This window comes from Schistocerca piceifrons, chromosome 1 (assembly GCF_021461385.2).
Source record: "Schistocerca piceifrons isolate TAMUIC-IGC-003096 chromosome 1, iqSchPice1.1, whole genome shotgun sequence".
Taxonomy (NCBI): domain Eukaryota; kingdom Metazoa; phylum Arthropoda; class Insecta; order Orthoptera; family Acrididae; genus Schistocerca; species Schistocerca piceifrons.
The window spans coordinates 1,211,141,934-1,211,168,912 of NC_060138.1; positions in this window are offsets into that span (position 1 = coordinate 1,211,141,934).

Here is a 26,979-nt window from a genome sequence, read left to right on the forward strand (position 1 = left end):
TTTTCACACTACACGTGTCAACCTTCAGTTGCCACGCTTCTAGTGTTAATTATATGTGTAATAACCTTTCTTTTTCAGTTACTATAGTAATTGTCCTTAGGACTGGCGACCGTGATTTCCCCCAAATCTCAAATATCTAATTACCGCTAGTTAATTGTTAACGTAACGACCGCACATTTACTTTCTTTATTAACTTTACCCCTTTTCAAAATTAATTTCCACCAGTTTCATTTGCATTTTTCCTTTCATTTAGATGTAACCCTTTCCTCCCTCTTTACCGATAGATTAACTTCGGTGACGATTGCTTTTCCCAAATTTCCATTAGGCACACGCGGTTTAATTTTTCACTGTCATTAGGGTCGATAAGTGAGGGGGGAGGTTACACACTGAAGATGCTGCAACTGCAGTGAAACATGTTTGGGTTAGAAAACAAAATTGTGTTTTGCTAAAGGCGGACCCTATCCAGAAACATAGGTATTGTTAAAGCAAACATGGAGAAAAGAGCTTCAACCCCAAGATGATTATTTAGAAGCCTGTTGTAGTTAGAAAAACACGCCGCCATGCATTTGTCTCGAGCGCTAGCGAAAGAAATACCTAACCTCATCAGCTTGTGCGATGACAGCAAAGTGACAATGGACCGGCAGCCAAGAGTGTCGGGACGCCATTACCACCGGTAAAGAAATGATAAAAAATGTAACCGTCAGCCGTTGCATCGTGTAACTGCCTGGCTGTTAATACTCTTACGTTGCGACACGCCAGATTATTTGAAGATAACTGTTGTTAATGTGAGATGAAATACTTGATGACAGGTAAGGAAATCGTGGCGTATTGTGTGTGGTATTTAATTAAAGACGATGACGAAAAAAATCGCAACACCAAGAAGGAGTTGTGCAATATAAATGAAAGTTTCAAGGGGTGTTTCTACACCTAAAAGGTGATACCGATTCAAATTTCACGGCTGTCGCATACGAATAGCGTTAGTGGCGCCACGATGAGGACGCAAATTAGGTTTGCTTTAAATACAAGCTCTAACGGTCGTGAGCGTTAGTTATCTTTGAGACTGGACGTGGTGAGTTGATGTTAGCCAAGAACGCCTTTAAGTCAACAAAGACGCCATGACGCCATTATCATCACCTCATTGAGTGTGAACGATGGGTACTAGGAACTGGATGTCTGCGATATTCCAGAAAGACTTGGCAGGAATATAGCCGCTGTAGATTATTGCTGGCAGCAGTGGTCACGTGAATGTACGGACGCAAGAAGACCGGATTTGGGATGGTCACTGAGAGGAAAGATCGCAATGTTTGAAATATAGCTCTCGCACATCTTATTCCACCTGCAGCAGCAATTTGTGCAGCAGTTGGCACCTCAGCGAGACAACGAACTGTTACACATCAGTTACTTCAAAGACACCTCCGAGCTAGACGTCCTGTAGCGTACATTCCATTCACCCCAGACCACCGCCATTTGCAACTTCAGTGTTGTCAAGGGAAAGCTCACTGGAGGACAGGGTGGAGGTATGTTGTGTTTTCTGGTGAAAGCTGGTTCTCCCTCGGTGCAAGTGAATGCCATGTGTGAGAATGAGGTCAGTTGGGGGCCTGCAACCAACCTTCTGCGTGCTAGACACACTGGAGGTACACCTGGAATCATGGTCTGGGGTGCGATTTCGTGTGACAGCAGGAACACACTCGTAGTTATCACATGCCCCCCTTCTAACAGCCGTGTACCGCAAGTCTCTAGAGGAACGGAAGTTTCCAGATGATTGGAAAAGAGCACAGGTAGTCCTAGTCTTCAAGAAGGGTCGTCGAGCAGACCTATATCTCTGATGTCGATCTGTTGTAGAATTTTAGAACATGTTTTTTGCTCGCGTATCATGTCGTTTTTGGAAACCCAGAATCTACTCTGTAGGAATCAACATGGATTCCGGAAACAGCGATCGTGTGAGACCCAACTCGCTTTATTTGTTCATGAGACCCAGAAAATATTAGATACAGGCTCCGAGGTAGATGCTATTTTCCTTGACTTCCGGAAGGCGTTCGATACGGTTCCGCTCTGTCGCCTGATAAACAAGGTAAGAGCCTACGGAATATCAGACCAGCTGTGTGGATGGATTGAAGAGTTTTTAGCAAAGAGAACACAGCATGTTTTATCAATGGAGAGACGTCTACAGACGTTAAAGTAACCTCTGGCGTGCCACAGGGGAGTGCTATGGGACCATTGATTTTCACAATATATATAAATGACCTAGTAGATAGTGTCGGAAGTTCCATGCGGCTTTTCGCGAATGATGCTGTAGTATACAGAGAAATTGCAGCATTACAAAATTGTAGCCAAATGTAGGAAGATCTGCAGTGGATAGGCACTTGGTGCAGGGAGTGGCAACTGACCCTTAACATAGACAAATGTAATGTATTGCGAATACATAGAAAGAAGGATCCTTTATTGTATGATTATATGATAGCGGAACAAACACTGGTAGCAGTTACTTCTGTAAAATATCTGGGAGTATGCGTGCGGAACGATTTGAAGTGGAATGATCATATAAAATTAATTGTTGGTAAGGCGGGTACCAGGTTCAGATTCATTGGGAGAGTCCTTAGAAAATGTAGTCCATCAACAAAGGAGGTGGCTTACAAAACACTCGTTCGACCTATACTTGAGTACTGCTCATCAGTGTGGGATCCGTACCAGATAAGGTTGACGGAGGAGATAGAGAAGATCCAAAGAAGAGCGGCGCGTTTCGTCACAGGGTTATTTGGTAACCGTGATAGCGTTACGGAGATGTTTAGCAGACTCAAGTGGCAGACTCTGCAAGAGAGGCGCTCTGCATTGCGGTGTAGCTTGCTCTCCAGGTTTCGAGAGGGTGCGTTTCTGGATGAGGTCTCGAATATATTGCTTCCCCCTACTTATACCTCCCGAGGAGATCACGAACGTAAAATTAGAGAGATTTGAGCGCGCACGGAGGCTTTACGACAGTCGTTCTTCCCGCGAACCATACGCGACTGGAACAGAAAAGGGAGGTAATGACAGTGGCACGTAAAGTGCCCTCCGCCACACACCGTTGGGTGGCTTGCGGACTATAAATGTAGAATGTAGATGTAGATGCAAATTTGTAGGGTGAGTCGACCTGTTGTGCTGATTTTCATGAACAGCATTCCAGGTGGTGTTTCCCAACATGATAACGATGGTCCACAAACAGCTGTTGTAACCCAAAGTGCTCTACAAAGTGTCGAAAACTTGCATTGATCTCCTCGATCACCAGATCTGTCTCCAATCGAGCACATTTGGTACATTATTTGCGGTGACTCCAGCGTCATTCACAAACAGCACTAACCGCCATCTAAAAACAGCAGGGAACCTCCACCTTGCTGCACTCGCTGGACAGTGTGTCTAAGACATTCCGCCTGACCGCGTTACCTCCAAACACGTCTCCGACGATTGTCTGGTTGAAGGCACACGCGTCACTCGTCGGTGAAGAGAACGTGATGCTAATCCTGAGCGGTCCATTCGTCATGTTGTTGGGCCCATCTGTACCATCCTGCATGGTGTCATTGCCGCCAAGATGGACCTCGCCTTGGAAGTAGGGAGTAAAGTTGGGCATCATGCAGTCTATTGCCCACAGTTGAGTCGTAACACGACGACCTGTGGCTACACGAAAGGCATTAATCAACATGGGTGCGTTGCTGGCAGAGTTCTTCCGAGCCATAATCCGTAGGTAGTGGTCATCTACTGCAGTAGTAGTCCTTGGGCGGCGTGAGCGAGGCATGTCATGGACAGTACCTGTCTCTCTGTATCTCCTCCATGTCCGAACAATATCGCTTTGGTTCACTCCGAGACGCCAGAACAATTCCCTTGTTGAGAATCCTTCCTGGCACAAAGTAACAATGCGGACGCGATAGAACCGCGGTAGTGACCGTCTAGACATGGTTGAACTATAGACAACACGAGCCGTGTTCCTCCTTCCTGGCGGAATGACTGGAAATGATCAGCTGTCGGACCCCCTCAGTCTAATAAGCGCTGCTCATGTATCGTTGTTTACATCTGTGGGTGGGTTTAGTGACATCTCTGACCAGTCAAAGGGACTGTGTCTGTGATACAATATCCACAGTCAATGTCTATCTTCAGGAGTTTCTAGTATGGTAAAAAAAATTTAGGTTAAATTTATTTGAATTTTTTTTCAAATTTAATCTATTAATTGTATATATATAGTGCGTTTCATACTAGAATGTCGTGTTCCCAGTTTGGCACAGCTTTGCCACAGGAGACACGAAAGCGGTCGAAGACATCCGTCTTCTGGTCGGCTCCTGATCGTTGTCAGAAGGAGGCTAGTTTTTGGTTACGCAAAGACTTCTATTATTTCGAAATGAACAACCCGGATTTCTTTAGGTAATCGGTATGAATTTTATAATTACCTAAGGGACCTTTAACGACGAACAATAAAAAATTGCACTTGCAGATGAAATCATTAATAAATGGGGCAGCTATGAGTTGCATAGAAGACAAGGGGCAGCCATCTGTCTACGACCAGGATGCCGCAGTATTCTCTGCTGTAGTAAAGGCTGTTTGACATTTATAAAAATAATATGGCATGGAGGTTAAAAAAGTATAAAGGAAAAGAACAGAATAAGAAACCTGGTAAACACTAAATGTATTCAAACAATTCTCACTAGCAAATTAGGGCTTATTTATAAACAGTATAACTTACATAAGTACTTTTCTAACTGTAAGGTGCGATCAGATTTCAGCCTGTTCTGTACTAGCTCCTTGGTTTACGTTTTTGTCACAAATCACAGTTATTACTTTTCTCCTTCCCTCGAGACAATTCTTGCACCGTTCAACACCTTCATAACAATAACTTGCCGATTTACAGTTTCGAACATAAATTACTTGAATTTTATTAATTAATAATGTTGTCTGCACGTTGGCAAGACCGCTCACTTTTTTAGCTTAAAGTTGACCTTCTTTACGTTTTCACATTACAAGCAGAAGTACATTAAAAATCTGAAGATCTACAAAAGTTTTTTACTGTCATCTTTTATTTAGATCGAAGCGGAACGTCAGTTCAGCTTCTGTTAAAATGTTTCTTTGACAGCGCAATCGATGTATTAGCGTCCGCGCTAGATGCGCATCTTTACATTTACGTAAATTATACAAAACAGATGTCTTTCAAAGAATATGTCTCATCTCATAAGTTGATCATTTAATATACAGATAGGTGAATGCCTTTCCAAGGGTACTCACAGCTTTCATACTACGGAAATCCCAATAATATTACATCGCTTCCCGCTTGAGGAGTAATGATTCTGAAAGATCGTTACGACTCACGCGCAGTCGTAATATTATTGGATTCACGTACTTAGTGAATGAAGTATTTAAGGATCTCTCCTTGTAGGGAGCAAAACAAACATAACATAAGAAATATAGAGGTATATACGTTTTACACTAAGTCGTCAAAGCTACTCACAGTTCTTGATCATTAACAAACTTGGTTGTGGCATGATGCCATCATAAGTGTTCAAGGATTTAACATAGGTTCCTTTTCGGAGTGTTCTCAAGAATTACTTTCATTCAATCAATAGAAACATTGAAATACTAACATAGATACAAGTACAAATCAAATACAGATACAGATACATATATACATAAATACTGACAAAAAGAAAAAAAATTCGATTACAGTATTGGTGCAGTTCCGCCAATTTTGAACAGAACATAAAACTTTTATCAGTCTTTCTCGTAGCGACGTCACTCTTCACTTTGTAGTTGGGAGTATTTCTCATGAACTCGGCTGATTTTCACAGGGGAATTCTTTCATCACCTTTCACTTTTCACTACACTATAACTGGGGATCACCTTTTCACATTCTGGTGGAAAACACTGGGAATATCACTATGTGAAGGGGGAAGTGATATTTCTTGACTCGACGAACCATCAGGTCATGTCGGGAAACAGGGAAGTTGATGACCGGTTCAATGACGAATGAGTCAGTTTGGTAGCTGTCTTAATCTCATTTCAATTCATGTTTCAGCACATGAAAATACAGAAAAAAAATCTGTATTAGGACTTGCTCATTAACTAGCATCTTAATCTAAGGGAATATATAGAGTAAGAATTTAAGACAATAAAAATTACTACGTAGACTATGTACATATACATTATATATTATTCATGTTTTGTGTCTAGGTTTTATATTCTTTCGTTAGCAAATATTAGCGAAACACTTTTCGTCTTGTACAGGTCTTTCTTAAGCAATGTATTTAGCAATATTGCCGTAGAAATTTTCATAGTTAAGGAAAAGTCATCATTAGTGTCCTTTTAATTTAAATATAGTAAAATCGTGCGTAGTTTATCAACGTTTTATAATTTTTATGCCCATTTTCGTCTCAAATCTGGAGCACGATCACGCCCGTTATGGAGAGGAGTGCTTGTTGTTGCGTATGGGCCGGCGAGCAGTCATTGAATGTTGCCACAGTGCTTCACAGTCACGTGGTAACGAACTGGCGGTTTGACAGCGTTGGCAGTCCGCGACCTGCACGAGGGAGATAGTTCAGTGGCTACCAACCGTTTTTTTTTTTTTAACTTTTGCATTTTGTTGAATTGTGGGTACTGGAGCAGCCCGTCAAGACGACATGGTCAACCTGGACGGTAAATTGACTGCACCAGCGACGAAGAACAGTCATCGATGAAAATGACTACTGTCACCTATTGCAGTGAGTACAATAGCTTGTCTATCCTTTGACTGATAGTCACTGTATCGTCGTTACAACGTGAGAATACTTGTAATGCTACCTCACACGCGGAACATCACACGTGTCCATAGGTTTATTACAGTTTTGACTCACAGAGATAACTAGTTTTTCGTGTCCATACATGTGTCAAATTACGATTTTACACCTGTGTCCATCATTTTGTCACTGAGTCACACGCATCAATCCATACGTGTCCATTTAGGTGTCTTTATATTACAGAGTAGTACAGGTAATGCTAAAATTACTTATCATGAAAGGATCATTTACAAAATATACATAGTTTTTTTTTATTACTGTCCAAGACCTAACGAAAAACGTGTTTGCTATTCTGAATGGTGCTTCTGAAGCATGTTAGCTTTTATATGTATGTTAAATCTGATCTTTTTCCTTTTCTTATTGTTCTATAACAGCCCTTATTTTGTTTTTTTTTATTTACTCGGTTACATCAATAATCAGTAAAATATACCCACTTTGGCGTGCCGAACAGTTCACGTTCAAAACTTCATCTAACAGAAATCGGGAAAATTATTCATATTTCCTAGGATGCTTTTGCTCACAGCAAATCAGATTTACATCACGTTTCGATAGGTAACTGCAGATAAGCATTAACCAACGAGCCACGGTCGTCAATACATACAATATACACACGTCAAGTCTTTTGAACCAATTTCCAAATTTCTTCCCCTACCGGGTAGGGTAGAAAGGTAAGAATGCCAAAGAAGAAAACTACAATACGATAGTGAAAAAAATGAAAGATACGAAAATAAATAATAGGTGAAATAATCAGTTTAGCAAATTCATTCTTCGGCTCCACCGTTTTTAGTGTCATCCACGTGGCATAACTTGACTTCAGTATTAAAATTTCGCACAAATACGCTTCCAAAGCATCTTCAAATACATCTCAAAATAATGGCATGCGGACATAGCAGAAGAATATAAGCAGATTATCTCAGTCCTCAACTAGGTGTCTTAATATCGAAGGTTTCTGCATGATACTCATGACATAGGAATAGTCTCTCTAAGTTTCTCCAATACAGGACCTAATTATCATAATAAATCCATATTTCTTAACTGGTTGACTCATAGTAATAAATAAATTAAAGTTGCTCTCCAGTTGCGAGTACCATTATTCATTTCTTTGTACATTAACTGTATGTTGCTGCTTATACTCGGTGTAATCTACAGATTACAATGTATCAGTTTTACATCGTATATGGTTCTAGCGACTTAAAATATCAATCCTTTGCAAGCTTAACTTAGGTTATTACTTCACATATACGGACATTCGGGTCTGAATGAGGGGTTTAAAGAAAACCTTTACTACTTGGTAAAAAGGAGATTTGCCATAACTTAAAACTAAAGCAGCAGGTGGTACTTTGGCACATCCCTTATTCAATTCAACGACTGCAGCCCTCTATTGCTCAAGAAACTTAAAACTAAGGCAAATCTTATTTTTTCAAATTCGTAGAGTACCTCCATCATCACTTCGTATCTTTCAAGCTCCATCATTACTTTGTGTCCACCTCACTCAAATGATTACGTCACCTGCAGAATACATGTACATGCTGTTGACTCACATACTTTCTAAACAGATCACACTCTTGTTTCAAGTTGCAGCTTAACATAATAAATGATATTTTTTTAAATATTTTTCATGGTACTTCTTTAGGTCTACATGGTGGTAAAGTCCTTTTATTCGTCCACTAACTGGATCTGCCAACACGTAACAACCATTATGTGGCTTCCTGACTATAACAAACGGTCCTTCGTATAGGTTTTGCCACTTACGATTTTTACATGAGATAAGAGATGGTTTGAAGTGTGTCCTCAGAAGAACACGCTCGTTCAGGCGATACGACAGAACTTTATTGATATGCTTGTCAAATGAGTTGTGAGAGAGATCAGGGCTTGTCTTAACTTATTATCTTGGTTGACTTCTGGACCTTGTATCTTGGGGATAGGATCAGTCCATTCATTGCTTTCCTTTTACCTGGAGATTAGTTCCGAAGGTGTGAAACCGGTCGAAATGTGCGGAAGATTATTTACAATCTCTTCAAATGGAGTAACGAAATCGACCCACCGTGTTTGCTGGTTCGGTACATAGGTGCGAATAAAACGATTAAATTCTTTGAAGACTCGTTCTGTCGGTTTACTTTGCGGTCTAAATCTTGAGATTAGAATCTGTCTAATACCACTATTGGCAAGAAACTGTCTCTACTCTTTTCCAACGAAGTTTGAAGCCTTATCAGACAACACGGTTTATGGCTTACCAAAAAGAGGAAAATAATCCTTTTCTATTAGTATTATTAAAGATTTTGCACTGGAAGACTTCATCGCGTATAAACGCACGTGCTTAGTGAAGAGGTCTAGCAAACCAGCAAGGTACTTAGCACCTCCTCTTCCTCTCGGAAGTGGACCTGCATAGTGGAGATTGACGATTTGGTTAGGACGCTCAGTGTAGATACGATTCAAAGGTATGACATTCGAAAGATTGAAGGGCTTTGCCTTCTGACAGATTAAACAAGTGCTTAGCAGTTTATGAATTCTCTTATGCAGATTGGGTACATAGCAATAGGCAGAAATCTTTCTTTTACACTTCTCGGGGCCATAATGTCCCCAGGATAGGTGAGTGTACCATATGAGATATTCAACGTACTCCTCAGGAATACAAACACACCATTGCTCCGTCAACATAGATGTAAGATGAAATAAAACACCATTGTTTGATTTATAAAATTTCGACAAACGATGATTGGGGTTATCTTGTAGAAGCTGTTTGACTGTCTTCCATTTACGGTCACTTTCTTGCAGAGTACCTATCTGTCGGCAAAGACGTAGAAAATAACTAAGATTCAAGGGATCTTTCATAAGGAGTATCTTGTGATTGGAAATCTGTTCTACAAGTTCCGTAGGCTCCGGCATACCTTCCGGCATGCGTGACGGTGCATCTGCAACGATGTTGGTCTTGTCTCTCACGTAAACAATTTCGAAATTGTACTCCTGTAGAAATAGGCACCAGCGGGTATGCCTTGAATGATAGAGCTTACACGAAAGGAGAAAGCTAGGAGCTTGATGGTCGGAATACACTTTGATCGGATGACCATAAATGTAATAATTAAAACAGCGGAACGCCCATAAAACTGCCAATCCTTCTAACTCTGTAACAGAGTACGATCTCTCGCACTCCGTCAGCACACGACTGGCGAAACTAACTATCCTAATCTCTTCTTTATCTCCAGTTTTCTTCAGCTGGAACAAACAAGCGCCCAAGCCTTGAAATGAGGCGTCACAAGAAATGCAGAATTCGGAGTTCATATCCGGATGAATGAGGATATTGCTATTCAGAAGAGCTTGTTTGATTTTGTCAAAGGCTTGCTGACATTCAGAGGTCCATACCCAATGAACGTTTTTCTTTAATAGATTATGCAACACTGGACTGTTCATGGATTGATTCGGTATAAAGCGACGAAAGAAAGACGTTGACCCTAGAAACCCTAGTAATTGTCTTTTGGTGCAGGGCACAGGGAAATTCCTTATTGCAGACAGTTTGTTAAGATCGGGAGAGATTCCCTCAGAAGAGATAATATGACCAAGGAATTTTACTTCCTTTTTTACAAACATTGATTTCTGTAAATTGGCAGTGACGCCAAAGTTAGCAAACCTCACGAAGATTTTCCGAATCAAGTCAAGATGTTCCACCCATGAAGTAGAGGCTACTAAGATATCATCGACATAGACATTTATTTTGTCCAGTAAATCATGACCTACGACATGGTCAAGCGCGGCAATAAAGACACCTGAACTAATATTCAAGCCAAAGGGTACGACACAAAATTGATATGACCGACCCGCAAAGATAAAGGCCGTGTACTTCCTTGAAGATGGCGACAACTTCACCTGCCAATAGCTACTTCGAAGGTCGATGGAGGTTAGAAATTTGATACCATAAAACCTTTGCAGTTGCTCCTCCAATGCTTCCGGTCGGGTACACACAGGAACAATAATTTTGTTGATGTTCCTAGCGTCTAGAACAAGCCCAACACTTCCGTCCTGTTTAAATATAGACAATAATGGGCTCGAATATGGAGAGTCAGAGGGCTCAATTATTTTCCAGTTTAACATCTTGCGGATGTCCTGTCGTACTGCTTCCTTGCGGGATTGCGGAACTGCATAGGTGGTTTTACAGTAGGTGCTGTGGGGCTTAACATTCATGTCGAATACACAGTTGGCTATGATTCCCGGTTTCTTAGAAAACACATTGGTAAATTGTGTCAACAGGTCGTATAGTTCTTTTCTTTGTCGGTCACCTAAACTGTCAGATTCATTTGCCTTCGTCAGTAATTCTTCATGTGTCGGTAATAAGTCCAAGTCTTCGTCCGCATCTCCTGACTCATCTAAATAATTGAAATATTGTTGCCGAGATGGAAGTTTGCGTAGCTTTACTTTATGTTCTTGGCTGGACAACTTAACTTTGGTCCTCATAAGTCGAATCACTATCCTCTTATCACTGCATCTGAAAGTACATGTACCTTCATGCAAATCTATGATGACACGATTCTTACGTAGAAACTCCATTCCTAGGAGGCAAGGTACTGACAGATTTTTAACAACTAGAAAAGTACATGGTACGGTGTCTGATGCAAATCTCACTGGTACATGAATTTGTAGCGTCACCTTTTGAACTAGAGAGCCTACAGCTCCGGATACGGTACACCCTTGTACTGGCAATGACAGAACTTTTGCTACAGAACACACTTTCTTATATACACATAAAGACAAAACATTGATATTGGCACCAGTATCTATTATAGCGACAAGTGGTACATCATGAATATGAATCATAGTGGATGCCTGAACCTAGTTTTCCCATAAATCCTCACCATTCAAAACGTCATTCTCCTTCAGCAAGTCATCTCGTAAGTCATAGTCATTGTCATATCGTATAAGGTTGATTTGCCCTCTAATGAAATCGCCGCCAACATGTTCCGCAGCTTCCCCAAGGAGGCAAGAAAAGGAAGCTGCTTTTAGTTTTCCGCATGTTCATTAGATTGAATTTCGCTCACAATTACTTTTGAAGTACCGGGCGGTAAGCTCGGTACGAAGTTTGCTTCCGTATTCCACCTAATTTGCGAGCTATTTGCCGGAATTTCAGCCGAGATGGTGTGTGATGGCTGGTTTCCTCGGCCATAATAGATGCGAGAAGTTTGAGGTTCATGATTTTGAACTCGATTGTTAGTAAAATGTGGAGGACTATTCCTAAAGTTTGGAGCATACCGTTCTTTGTATTGCTTGGAAGGATCTAGAGCATTTCTCCCTTGAGAACAGTACTGGAATGTAGGCTGGATACCATACTGCTGTTGTATGTTGGTGTTACTCCAAAGTCCTTTTCCATTGAAATTATTATTGCCTTGGCGATCGTTATTGTAGTGATAGCGATCATTGTAATTAACTGGTGAATTACCGTATTGCTGTTGTGTTGTCTGGTATATGGGGTGGTACTTGTTTTGATCCTGGAATTTATGTTTCTGCTTCCCGTTACGGCGATAGTAGATGTTATTATCACCCGGAACGTCGTATCCTTTACTGTTGTTGAGTTGGTGTGATATACCTGAGTCTGCGCCTACACCGTGCGGCTGTGCAGTGTGCAGGCCAAGATTACAATTACTTCGCGCACTAGCACGCATGTCTTCTTTAATCATGTCAAGGTTGTCAAGTACTGACAGAAAAGCCTCCGTGTCGTCGTTACTGACATTTACTAACTTCTCCCTGATTGGTACCGATAGCTTTGACTTAAGGATCATAATTACGTCCTTCGTGCAAATGGGCGTGTCCCAATATTGTATTTATCGCAGGTATTGCTCAAAGTACCTACGGAGACCAGCACTTCTCGTGTTAAACGGTTCAGCATTATATACTTCCTTTCTAAGGCGTTGTTGTATGCCTGAACTCCAGAATCTGTTCAGAAATTGCTTTTCGAAGTCAGCGTAATTATTACATCTGTCAATTACTTCTGTTCCCCAGACAGAACCCTCTCCCTGAATGTAACGTACTATAAAGCGCATACGTTGCTTGTCATCCCAGCTCTCAGGAAAAACACCATTAAATGACTTCAGAAAAACCATTGGGTGGATGTTGCGTTTCTCTGGCAGAAAAGGCTGGAACACGCTGTACTTGAGAACGCTTTCTTCTTTCATGAGCTCGACAAGAGTTACTTGATCATTCTGGTTGCGTCCTAACGGACTCTTACTGCTGTGACCATGTACAAGTGGAGAGAATTTTACACGAGACGCGGGATTATTATTGTATTCATGTTCTGAAAAAAAGAAATGTCGTGTGACGAGGGCCTCCCGTTGCGTAGACCGCTCGCCTGGTGCAAGTCTTCCGATTTGACGCCACTTCGGCGACTTGCGCGTCTATGGTGATGAAATGATGATGATTAGGACAACACAACACCCAGTCCCTGAGCGGAGAAAATCTCCGACCCAGCCGGGAATCGAACCCGTGCCCTTTGGATTGACAGTCTGTCGCGCTGACCACTTTTTTTTTTTTTGTTTATCTCATTTTAATCTATATTGTTCGTTGAATTTGTTCGTAGCGGACCCAGTCCCTGAGCGGAGAAAATCTCCGACCCAGCCGGGAATCGAACCCGGGCCCTTTGGATTGACAGTCTGTCGCGCTGACCACTTTTTTTTTTGTTTATCTCATTTTAATCTATATTGTTCGTTGAATTTGTTCGTAGCGGACGTCCGATGACAATTGTTCAGGTTGTTCGTTGATCCGTTTACTCAGTTTTTTTATTACAGAGGGTCGCTAAACCCTCTGACCGAACACGCTGAGCTACCGTGCCGGCGTGACCACTCAGCTCCCGGGGCGGACTATCCATGTTCTGAAGAAAGCAAGTGTGAATAGTCACTTCTATTATCATTAGGAAAATCATCGACTTGTTGTTTCAACTGCTCGATTTCCTCAGTGAGGCGTCGTTTCCGCTCGGGAAGATCTCGGTGAAAAACTCTACGAATCTCTCCTAATTCACTGAGAAGCGTATCTCCTGATATACCTGGAGCAGCTAAAACTTCAACTGTGGCTGACTTAACGGCTTCTATTAAGTCGTGTTGAACGTTGTTTTGGCCGGTCGCGGTGGTCTAGCGGTTCTAGGCGCTCAGTCCGGAACCGCGCGACTGCTACGGTCGCAGGTTCGAATCCTGCTTTGGGCATGGATGAGTGTGATGTCCTTAGGTTAGTTAGGTTTAAGTAGTTCTAAGTTCTAGGGGACTGATGACCACAGATGTTAAGTCCCATAGTGCTCAGAGCCATTTGAACCATTTTTTTTTGAACGTTGTTTTCTATGTACTGTTCTTTAGTCTCTACCCACTCTACAAATTCTTTTCCTATCGTGGAACGTACGTTTGCTGCAGCATCATTCACTCTTTTTTCAATGTTAATGTTGGATAGCGCCTGTGTCAGGTCATTGACCTGGCCTTGCAGAGTGATGACAGTGTCTGCAAGCTTGTTTACTTTAGCTCCGACTTCGGCGGACTTTTATGAAACTTCCGTTGTAACTGTCTGGCAACTTTCGATTTGTACTTTGATGTCTTTGTGCACGTTACCCACTGTGCTCTCACATGCATCTACCTTCTGCAGAACACCTTCTATCCTTTCATTAACTTTAGTACTTAATTCCGCGATATATTTCACCGTGACTGTCCTTATTCTTGCCTCTAAGTTGGTATCAATATTATCTATTTTTCATTGTACCAATGGTGGTATTTAGGTCAATCCATTTTCGCTCTGTCTACCGTTTCTCCTGTTCTCTATCACGTTTTTTTTGCAATTTATAAGCTTCCCTTTCCAGTTTCTCCTGTTCTCTTTCTTGAAAAAAAATTCTCATCATTTCAACCATCGAATTTTCCCCCGCTTGCTGTGACGATGATTGCTGTGCGATACGTCACGCACACCATCATCGTCTGCCGTTCTCGCCATTCGCGAATCGGGTCTGCCTGTTCCCGTTCGCGAACGTAGTGGGTATGACTTGACGACTGTGTCATCAACGTCATCCACACTCTTTGTCGGCTTGCCTCTGTCATCTGACATGTTTATTTTCAAGTTTGTGACGTAACTGCTCAAAGAATCTTTCGCAGCACGCCGATCCTCAACTATCAAATGCGAACGCTGCGACGCTTCCTGATAGTCAAAGGTCACACCGCGGTAGCTGAGAATTGCAGAGCTATACCGGGTAGAAGACAAGATGGCAGCTCACTTTGAAAATAAGTGACAAACACCTACTAGACACTTAATCCTGCTATTATGGCATCCATCTTGTGTTCTTATCCGTAGCAACAATGAAAATGCTAATAATGCTAACAAATAAACTTTGCATTAAGAGATGATCAGAAATGAATTCTAACTACGTAAATAAGCAACTCTGCAAGGAAATAACAGCGATAGGATAAAATGAAGCAGTAAGGAAAGAAATTCCGGAAATCAGTTTTTTTTTATACAAGATGTGAGATTTTATGCGTAATGAAAACCGTACTTACATCAGTCGTTTTGCGTACTGCTGCTATTTTTCGAAATTTTTTTTAACACTTCCACAGTTTTGTTCAGTACTTCCTTTATGTATCCCGATGTCCACCGGATGACGTCACGAAACAATAACAGAACAGATTTAAATCTTTTTATCAGGTCCCTGTTCGGGTGCCACATCTAGTATGACAAAAAAAAATTAGGTTAAAAATATTTGAATTTTTTTCATATTTAATCTTATATATATATAGTGCGTTTCATACTAGAATGTCGTGTTCCCAGTTTGGCACAGCTTTGCCACAGGAGACACGAAAGCGGTCGAAGACGTCCGTCTTCTGGTCGGCTCCTGATCGTTGTCAGAAGGAGGCTAGTTTTTGATTACGCAAGGACTTCTATTATTTCGAAAAGAACAACCCGGATTTCTTTAGGTAATCAGTATGAATTTTATAATTACCTAAGGGACCTTTAACGACGAACAATAAAAAAATTGCACTTGCAGATGAAATCATTAATAAATGGGGCAGCTATGAGTTGTATAGAAGACAAGGGGCGGCCATCTGTCTACGACCAGGATGCCGCAGTATTCTCTGCTGTAGTAAAGGCTGTTTGACATTTATAAAAATAATATGGCATGGAGGTTAAAAAAGTATAAAGGAAAAGAACAGAATAAGAAATCTGGTAAACACTAAATGTATTCAAACAATTCTCACTAGCAAATTTGGGCTTATTTATAAACAGTATAACTTACATAAGTACTTTTCTAACTGTAAAGGTGCGATCAGATTTCAGCCTGTTCTGTACTAGCTCCTTGGTTTACGTTTTTGTCACAAATCATAGTTATTACTTTTCTCCTTCCCTCGAGACAATTCTTGCACCATTCAACACCTTCATAACAATAACTTGCCGATTTACAGTTTCGAACATAAATTACTTGAATTTTATTAATTAATAATGTTGTCTGCATGTTGGCAAGACCGCTCACTTTTTTAGCTTAAAGTCGACCTTCTTTACGTTTTCACATTACAAGCAGAACTACATTAAAAATCTGAAGATCTACAAAAGTTTTTTACTGTCATCTTTTATTTAGATCGAAGCGGAACGTCAGTTCAGCTTCTGTTAAAATGTTTCTTTGACTGCGCAATCGATGTATTAGCGTCCGCGCTAGATGCGCATCATTACAGTTACGTAAATTATATAAAACAAATGTTTTCAAAGAATATGTCTCATCTCATAAGTTGATCATTTAATATACAGATAGGTGAATGCCTTTCCAAGGGTACTCACAGCTTTCATTCTACGGAAATCCCAATAATATTACAAGTTCTGGGGACCAGGGTGATGCAAAACTTTTTTTGATGCGTGTATATTCTCTGGAATTTATATAACTCTTAGGACTCTGAACTTTAGATGTGATGTGGGGACGAAGTTATTTTAGTACATCAGATTTATATCTAGAGACGAAGACAGACAGCTTCAATTAAACTTTAGTTGGGAATATTTGTGGCTCTAAGTTTCACCTGGAGTTGAGTAATTTTTTTGGTGCCCTGGATAGGAAGTTAGGGAACAGACAGATAGTAAACTATTCCCAGCCCCTTAATATCAGAAACGCCACAAGTGTTGTGGGGCGGCGGTTAGAAAATTTACTGTTGTATATATATTTGAATGTTGAAACACTTCATTTCCCGGCCGATGCACCATATGTGGGGCGGCTGGTGAAATTAATTGTTTATATAAATGTTCCTGAATGCAAAACCAGTTCCTACTATTTATGCTGTCTTTTGCCGTTCCCAACACTGGCTCTCTAACTACAATATTGGCAACCAGAAAGTGATTAGCAAAACGTGAAGCCTGTAATTACAATTTCTAGTGCCCACTTCATCTGAGAAATACACTTATAGCTACAGCTTATAGCTCTGAGGAATTATGAGATTGTCTGGGATTCATAATCAAAAACGATCGTGAAAAAAAAAACTGTCTCTATACTCTGAAAGTAACAAATGAAAAAAAAAAAGAATCCACACAATCTAACTAACAGAGCTGTTCAGAGTCTAATGCGCTGATGCCACTATAACCGTCCAAATTAAATATTTAAATGAATGCTCGCCATAATTTGATGATTAGGTTCATCAAACGCCACGCTAAATAATGGTAGAATGTTTGTCCCGCGGCGGCACGTGAAAATACGACATACACAAACTGAAGATATATCATTAAAGTCATCCCAGAATTAACACTTCACTCGAAAATGATTTCATGGTTACGCGTATCCCGAGTAACTTAATACGGCATCCGAGGCTGTTTATAGCAATGATACCGACGCGAAGCGACTCCCGACACAGATGGCGTGCTATTCAGCGTCTGGAGAGAACTGGGGCCTTCGTTCCTCGCGCAGCGTTCTTATATATAAAGCCGCGGTGCGGACGGCTAAGGGAACGCATGATAAAATCGGCTCTCCCGACTAGCCGCTGGGCTAGTAATGCACCACTTTAAGTTATTGAATAAATCATAGCTTCTTTTGCTGATGGCCGATGAAGCTCTCAATTGAAATGTGCATTCAACACACAGGTAAGTAATCATAATAAAAGTTTGACGTGGCTAAGTTAGATATTTTGGGCGAGAGAATTAATTTAATTACACTGCACGCAGTAGACGAGCTCTGAACTTGCCCTTTGGAGATACGCTATCGCTATAGTTTTATAGTTATTCAAATGAAACTTCTCACATCTTTATGATTATAGCGGATATCTAATCTACTTCAATATAAACATCCTAGCGTTATTTATTAACCTACTTAATCTATCTTGCTTCCTTAATTTTTAAGACAAAAACCAGAAAATCATGAATTTCAACTAAAATCTTAATTTGTGAGATCCAGAAGACTGTTTCTATTAAATTATTATGAAAAAGGAATCTAAATATAAATTTTTAAATCTCTAGCTCTTTTCTGTTGTGCCAACAATCTTTACAGAAAAACATCCAAATTTCGAAAATGGTTAAAGTTATCGAACTGACAATCAACACATATTAATTTAGTGTTACTCCTGACATGCTAGAACCGTTTTAGGTTATTTACTTAATTTTTAAAGTATTGCGCAACATTTATGACGTTAGAGCTAGTTACAGAGGACTGGCTGACACACAATGGAAAGACTGATGTGAATTTACTATGGGGTGAGTAGGCTGCTTCCCTACAGTGCGACACAGGAATTGAACAGATCTCAGAATGAAGGACAATAGTACATGGAATTCCAGGAGGATCAGTGCTAGACCCACGCTTGACCTTAAAGAACGTAAATAACCTTCCAAATGACTTTAAAGCTGACTCAAATCTGTAGTGTTCGCTGATGACACGACAATACAAATCAGAGGACAAGAATGAGCCGTACCTAATACAGTGAAGGTGACAGCTGAACAAACCCGAAAGTGATTCACTCCAATAGTTTTAGTCTTAACCTCACAGACTTGTATCACATTATTTGAAGCAACCAAAAAAGACCCTCTACATCAGGAGTAGTCGTTAAAAGTGACAGACTACATGCCAGACTGTGTAACGTTTCTTGTATTCCAGCAAAATAACAATTTAAAATACAAACAGCTCAACGACAATAAAGAAACTAAATTTTGTATGTTTTACTCGTAGAATAATCTACGTACTACGTTTTTGCCATCAACATGGCCCGCATACACCTGTGTCACTTATGTTTAGCACTTACACGTGTTTCACATTAAACATGTTGCAAACGTATTTCTGATCATATTTCTAGCAAATTTCGCCTTGCAAATTCATACGAAGTCTCAGAAAAGTTGTAGTTCTACACGTAACTGATTCTCGTTCGAGAAAAAGGTCTCTCCTTTCAAACTGTCGGATTCACCGCTGTTATACATCTTACTACTCTAGAAACATCATTAAATGTATCCGTGGTATTGAGCTATGTGGCACATTTAAACCCGAAAGACGCTGTAAAATTTTTGTCCTTCTACACTGTTCACTGTCAGAACATTGCTGACCGCTGAACATCGCAAATAAGAGACAGCTGTTCTTTGCTCTTTTAAAGTATCCCAATTCTATTAAATACAGGAAAGAAATACCAACAGCAGGTTTTCGGATGTTTCTAAACGTAACTCCTTCTCAACCTTACCCCCCTAGTGGCAGTAGGAGATTCACAGTAGATTTATACACATAAAAATTCTGGTGTTACAGAGATACGGTGACATGACACTGTCACCCGTCCCCTCCCTAGGGGTAGAGATAAGAGTGAAACGTCCGTTTTGAATCGCCAGTCTTGTGGTTTGATGCGTTCCGCCACTAATTCCTCTTCTGGCCAACCTTTTCGTTTCAGAGTAGCAACCCCAGCCAACGACCAAAATTATTGGTTGGATGTATTCCAATCTCTGCTTTCCTCTACAGTTCCCTCTACGGTTCCCTCTAGTACCATGAAAGCTATTACCAGATGTCTTAACAGACGTCCTGTCATCCTGTCTCTTCTTCTTGTCAGTGTTTAGCACATATCCCATTCGTCTCGGATTCTTCGTTGAACCTCCTTACTACTTACCTTATCAGTCCACCCAATTTTCAACATTCGTCTGTAGCACCAGATCTCAAATGCTTTGATTCTATTTTGTTCCGATTTTCCCACAGTCCATGTTTCACTACCACACAATGGTGTGCTCCAAACGTACGTTCTCAGAAATTTCTTCCTCAAATTAAGGCCGAAGTTTGATACTTGTTGGCTTCCCTTGACCAGGAATGCCATTTTTGCCAGTGCTAGTCTGCTTTTTACGACTTGAAAAATGATGCGGTAACTAATTGCAATACTGGATTGTTCTTATTCTCTCATAGCCTACATCACTGGTGCACGGAAGGATACGAAATTTCGGGTCGTCATCTACCATACCATCATTTTCCACAATAAATTAACACGGAATTGTTTCACGGGTACTGTGATGTATCGTACAGTAATTCAAAAGCATAACACTCCTTATGGTAAACTAATTTCATCAGAGCAGTGTGTTCTTCAAATACGGCTCCAGTACAAAGCACTTCACATCATTCCAAGGCAGAGAATACGTCCTCCCAGAGCAATTACTACTTCTAGAACGAAGGATGGTTGCAAAAACAGACATAATGTCTGATGGGTTACCGCAATCACTGGTTTTAAAATGTTAATTATAATCCGTCTTGATTTCAAAAATGTTTATTCACATGACCAGTTTCCGTTCCTCTAGGACCATCTTCAGATCTGCAGGTTCGGTTACAGGAGTGACCCGCCCACACACAGAAACCTTACCATAGTTGGTTTAAAGGGGGAGGGAGAAGGGATCAAACTACTTGGTCATCGTCTAGAACGTAGGAATAAAGAATAATAACGGTTGACTTACTTTTAGGTCCCGAAGCACATTGCAAATACAACCAACTAGGCCTGTGATGGGCAGGCGGCCAACCGCTCACCGAAACATGTATAACGATGCACTCATTATGCAAAGAGCCTACAAACGTACGAGAATCGATAAGTGATGAAGCTGGGTGGATTAAAGTTCTAGAGATAGCTAAGGAATAAACGAGGACTATGCGGAGAGTAAGGAACGATGTGTTGCGAAATGTAAACCACAGCGAAAATCGAAACTGTTGTTTTTGCACCACTTAGCTACAACTTCCAGCTACGTCGTCGCTCCAAGTTAGTCATATCTAGTAGCGTTGTACCAACTTTTCAATACAATCGTCACAGAGGGCAGCCTCCTGTGTTTTCCAAGAATGTTCGAGGCTGGACTGCACCTCGCTGCCTGTGCCAAAATGTTGTGTTCATAGCCAGCGTTTCGTTTGAGCAGAGATGAATGTCAGAGGCAGCCAGATCATGGCTGTATGGTGTGTCATAAAACACTTCCCACCGAAACTCCTGCCGGAGCTTCCCTATTTCCCCAAGCAATGTGCAGACAAGAACTGTCATGAAGAAGGAAATGCATGACACGTTACGTGGTGTTGCATGAAATCAGGCGAAATCCCTCGGCAGGCACCCACACTTGGCGGGTCACGCTATCTTCTGGGCAGCTGTTTACACGCCCCCTGCGCGCTCACGAGGTCCGCGAGGAAGACAGGCCGTGTTACGTACGTCACAGCACGAGTGACAGCAGCAGTCTCCAGCGGGGATCGAGTAACCATTCTAGACGAGTTTAATAATTCTTGACCGTGCGTTTAAATGCACGCAAGTTCTCGATAGCACACAACAAAATTAAGATAGTTAGTGGGTATCTTTTCAATTAAATATTGATTTATTGTGGGCTCTACATGGAGCCGAGCGTTCGCGAAGTGTGACGGACATGCCGACTAACGTGACGTCACAAGTTCGTTCCTCGGCCCGTATATTTCATTGGCCCCAGGGGCTCAGAACTGACGCTATCTGCGGGTATATTAGAGACACTGACCAACACACCTCTGCAAAGCTTCATTCGATTTTTAATTTCGTGACCGATCGTTCCTTATTTTCCGAATAGCCCTATCATGTTACAGATATTGATGAAGGTTAAACAGGTGGTGACAAAATGAAGGAGCAAACAACAGACACTTTTCAGTGATTTTTATCTCTATAGAATGATCACGAGCGTGCGTACAGCAGTATACAAAAGTTTCATCGTAATCGGATGAATGGTACAGGAACACACACAAGAGCACAAACAAGTAACCTTTTTTCTGTATTAGATTAGAATTATTATGGAAAATTTGAGTAAGTAGAATTATTTTAAACAGGAGCACAAATATTATTATCCTTTTCCTTGTTTGAAATTTGGTGCATGGTACTGCATACAGCCAACCTTGGACCATATCGAGAAACAAAATCGGTATACCGATGAGCAAAAGCAACACATGTTGTGGTCACGTGACGTGTAAGGAAAGTATATGAGTGGCGCAGAGGCGAATGAGAAATCGGTCTAGCGACGATGCAAGCCGCGAACAGGGAATTCCACTGACATAAGCCGCACTGGCAGACTGTTACGGTCCAGCGTTTCGAAACAATTCGCAGGCAGCGAAGCTGGTCGACTGTTCGTCTGTTGCTATAGAATGTGGCTGAAGGACTGTGAAACCACGAGTAGGAGGCAGGGTGTTGATTGTCTGCATCTACGTCTACATCTACATCTACGCCTCACTGCAGAATGTGGAGGTCGGTGGCCTGCCCCCTCCACCGAACAGTATCGAACAAAATAAGATAAAATAAATAAATAAAAAAGCTGGTAGAGCACTTGCCCTCGAAAGGCAAAGCTCCCGAGTTCGAGTCTCGGTCCGGTACACAGTTTTAATCTGCCAGGAAGTTTCATATCAGCGAACACTCCGCTGCAGAGTGAAAATTTAGTTCTGGATACATTCATCCAGCTTTTCATTCCATAATCTCACTATTTTTTCTAGAACTCAATTAAAAAGGATTATTGACAGGCCATCGCCTTGCTATTCACCTGCCGGCCGGTGTGGCCGAGCGGTGCTAGGCGCTTCAGTCTGGAACCGAGCGACCACTACGGTCGCAGGTTCGAATCCTGCCTCGGGCATGGATGTGTGTGATGTCCTTAGGTTAGTTAGGTTTAAGCAGTTCTAAGTTCTAGGGGAATGATGACCTCAGATGTTAAGTCCCATAGTGCTCAGAGCCATTTGAACCATTTTGCTATACACCTGTGCTTATTTCGATGGCTGGGTTATTTCTCCAATAAATTTCACTTTAGGTACTGTGTCTGTAAGTGTTGCATGTACTATATTTGCTAATTGAATCTTTACACCGAATTCTCGGATTATTTTAACTTAGTTGTCTGTCAAAGGAATCAAGGACCTTTCTGAATTCAACAACCGTTACTAGAATATCTTTTGAATTCAGTAGTCAGTGGCGAATAGTAATATTGATTTCTCGGATTATTTTACCTTAGTTGGTCTGTCAAAGGAATCAAGGACCGTTCTGAATTCAACAACCGTTACTAGAATATCTTTTGAATTCACTAGTCAGTGGCGAATTGTAATGTTGATTTCTGTGTGGTCACTCTGGGTGTCTACTAGCCAACGTATTTTGGATTGTTGGATTCCGTTGATGATGTGAAAGATTTTTTGGTCAAGCGAGAATCGTCCATTAGGCTGTAGAACTTCATACATCATTCCCGTGGGAGTGAAATGAACCATCCAGTCAGCGAATACAGTTTATTCTGTCACAAGGATCGCGGTTGGTGTCGACACTAGAAACACGACAACAGGTCAGACAATAAGCAGCAGTAGAGAGAATAAGAAACAGATCTCGCTAACTGCCAGAAAGAGGCCACTGAGGAGCACTGCTGGAGATGCCTGCCTTGACAGTACACTCGTGTTCAGAAAAACTTCAGAACACTTTCAACGACTAGAGACAGGACGTTATATTCGCAGGACATGTACATTAGTATGTTCTGCAGAAATGATTAGCATTACAGTCATCTCAGTTCACATGTGCCTGGTAGGCACAGGAAGCTCCATGGGCCCTGACGACTTATTCCATGCGTGACGGCATCAATGCGTATAAGGTGCGAATGGCGTTCTGTAGTATAGCCATCCATGCTGCATTCACCTCGTTCCAAAGTTCATCTGTGGTGGTTGGCATTAGGTCACAGCGCTGGACCTGTCTTCAGTAAATCCCAGACGTTTTCGATTGGCGAGAAATCTGGTGATTTGGTGGGCCAGGGCAAAACGCTGACACCCTGTGACACCAAGACGACACGTGCTCATGTAGCAACATGTGGTCGTGCATTGTCTTACTGAACAATGGTTCAAAAATGGTTCAAATGGCTCTGAGCACTATGGGACTGAACTTCTGAGGTCATTAGTCGCCTAGAACGTAGAACTACTTAAACCTAAGGACATCACACACATCCATACCCGAGGCAGGATTCGAACCTGCGACCGTGGCGATCGCGCGGTTCCAGACTGAAGCGCCTAGAACTGCTCGACCACTGAACGATGGTGTCAGGTGTGCTGTGCAAGAGCATGGCTTGGGGTTTCAGAATGTCATACACGTAGGTAACACTCGTCACAGTGCCCTGGACACGCACCAACTGTGATTTGTTGTTGTACCCAATGGCAGCCCACGCCAGAAGGCCTTGGATTGGCGCTGTATGTCGTGCGAATGCAGTCACTGTGATGCCACTCTCCCTGTCTGCGGCGAAACAAAATGCGGGCATCATTTTCAAACAAACAGAACCTGGATTCGTCCGAAAGTACTATCTGATGCGATTCCTGTCCCCAGTGGCGTCATTCCATATGCCATTGCCGTCTAGCATGTTTGTATGTGTCTGCACATTCGTCAAATATAGTCGGAGAAGTGGATGAGGTGCACGTAACCCTAATAACTGGCACAATGGGACATACCCCCAGCCATGCACTTCACTGTGGTTTGCAGAGTATAGATGCGGATGTAGGTACATATACCAGGCTATTTTCCAGTTTTCGAGCCCTATCGTCCCGACCATAATTACCATCCACCTCTGCTCCACTAAACTACATTTGCATCTATATCAATGCCCCGCAAGCTACCTGACGGTGCGTGGCGGAAGGTACTTCTGATACCACTAATTGATCCCACCATCCCTGTTCCATTCGTTAAAGGCGCATGGGAAGAATAATTGTCGGTAAGCCTCCGTATCGCCTCTACTTTCGCGAGTTTTTTTCTTCGTGGTCATTTTACTAGACTTTTGTCGGAGGAAGTAATAATATATTGCCCGACTGTTCCCACAAAGTACTCTCTCTAAATTTCAGTAGTAAACCTCTCCGTGATGCCCAACGCCTCTCTTGTAGCGTCTGCCACCGGAGTTTGTTGAGCATTTCTGTAACCCTCTAGCCGGCCGATGTGGCCTTGCGGTTCTAGGCGCTTCAGTCTGGAACCGCGTGACCGCTACGGTCGCAGGTTCGAATCCTGCCTCGGGCATGGATGTGTGTGATGTCCTTAGGTTAGTTAGGTTTAAGTAGTTCTAAGTTCTAGGGGACTGATGACCACAGATGTTAAGTCCCATGGTGCTCAGAGCCATTTGAACCATTTTGTAACCCTCTCGCGCCTTATAAACGGCCCTGTGAGGAAACGCTCCGCTCTTCGTTGGATTTTCTCTACTTTGAGTCCAAGCTGGTGGCCTTGCCGCAGTGGTTACATCGATTCCCGTGAGATGACAGAAGTTAAGCGCTGCCGGGCGTGGTCGGTACTTGGATGGGTGACCATCCAGGCCACCATGCACTGTTGCGAATTTTCGGGGTGCACTCAGCCTCGTGATGTCAATTGAGGAGCTGTTCGACCGAATAGTAGCGGATTCGGTCAAAAATACCATCATACCGACCGGAAGAACGGTGTGCTGACCCCACGCCCCTCCCATCCGCATCCTCCACGGAAGATGACACGGTGGTCGGATGGTCCCGGTAGGCCACTCGTGGCGTGAAGACGGAGTGAGTCCTAGTTGGTAAGACTCCCAGACTGATGAAAAACACTCAATAATCAGTCGAATAAGAGTTTTGTAAGCAACTTCTTTCGTGGATGAGTTCCATTTCAGTAAGATTCTTCCTATGAAACTCAGTCTAGCGCCTGATTTTCCTACTATTTTTTTACGGGGTTCTTTCCACTTAAATTCGCTCTGTATAGTTACCCGTCGATATTTTACGGTATGTAGTGTTCCCAGCAATTTGTCATCAGCATTGTAGTTGTAGAGTAAAGGATTTCTTTTTCTATGTATGCGCAATATGTTACACTTATTTACATTCGGGATGAACTCCCAGAGACTACGCCATTCATTAATCTTCTGTTGGTCATTTTGCAAATCGATACTGTCTTCTGGCGTTGCTACTTCCTTGTAGACAGCATCATCATCTGCGAAGAGTCTTAAAGAGTTTTCGACGCTTTCTACTAGACCATTTACATACTATGTAGACAGTAACGGTTCTATCACACTTTCTTAGAGTAATCTGCAACTTCCCTTTACATCTGTCGGTTTTGTTCCGTTAAGAGCGTCGTGTTGAGTTCTATCTGCAAGGAGCTCCTCAATGAAGTCGCAAATCTGGTCCGTTACTCGGCAACCTCGTAGTTTCATTCTTTTTCCACTAGACGGCCGGCAGTGCGGGCCGGTGTCAAATTCCTTCACGAAATCAAGGAACGCAGCATCAACCCAGGCACCATTGTCTATGGCACTGTTGATCTCCGGAAGGAGCAGAGCGAGCCGTGTTTAACAAGATCTCCGTTTGTGGAATCCATGTTGAAATTTATAGAGAAAATTTTCCCTCTCCTGAAACTTCATAATATTTGAGTACAAAACATATTCCAAAATTCTACTACAGATAGATGATGTCAACCATATCGGCCTGTAATTACGTGCATTGTCCAATGACAATTGTTGAAAACGAGAATGCCCTGTGCTTTTTTCCAGTTGCTAGGTGCCCTTTGCTGTTCCCGTGAACAATTCTACTACCAGAAAGGGAGCAAGTTCTCTCGCATAATCTTTGTAGAATTTTACAGGTATCTTATCGGGTCCTAATGGCGTTCCGTTACTATTCAGCAGCCGGTTTTCTCAGTACCTGCCATTTGAGGTTCGTACGACCGTTGAAAGGAGTGGCCCTGTTGTACAATGTTCTGCGGTGAAACAATTTCGGAAGATCGAATTGAGTATTTCTACCTTCTCTTTGTCATCTATTTCGGTAACCGTACGGTCACTGAATGACTGACCAGATTTCGACCTGTTT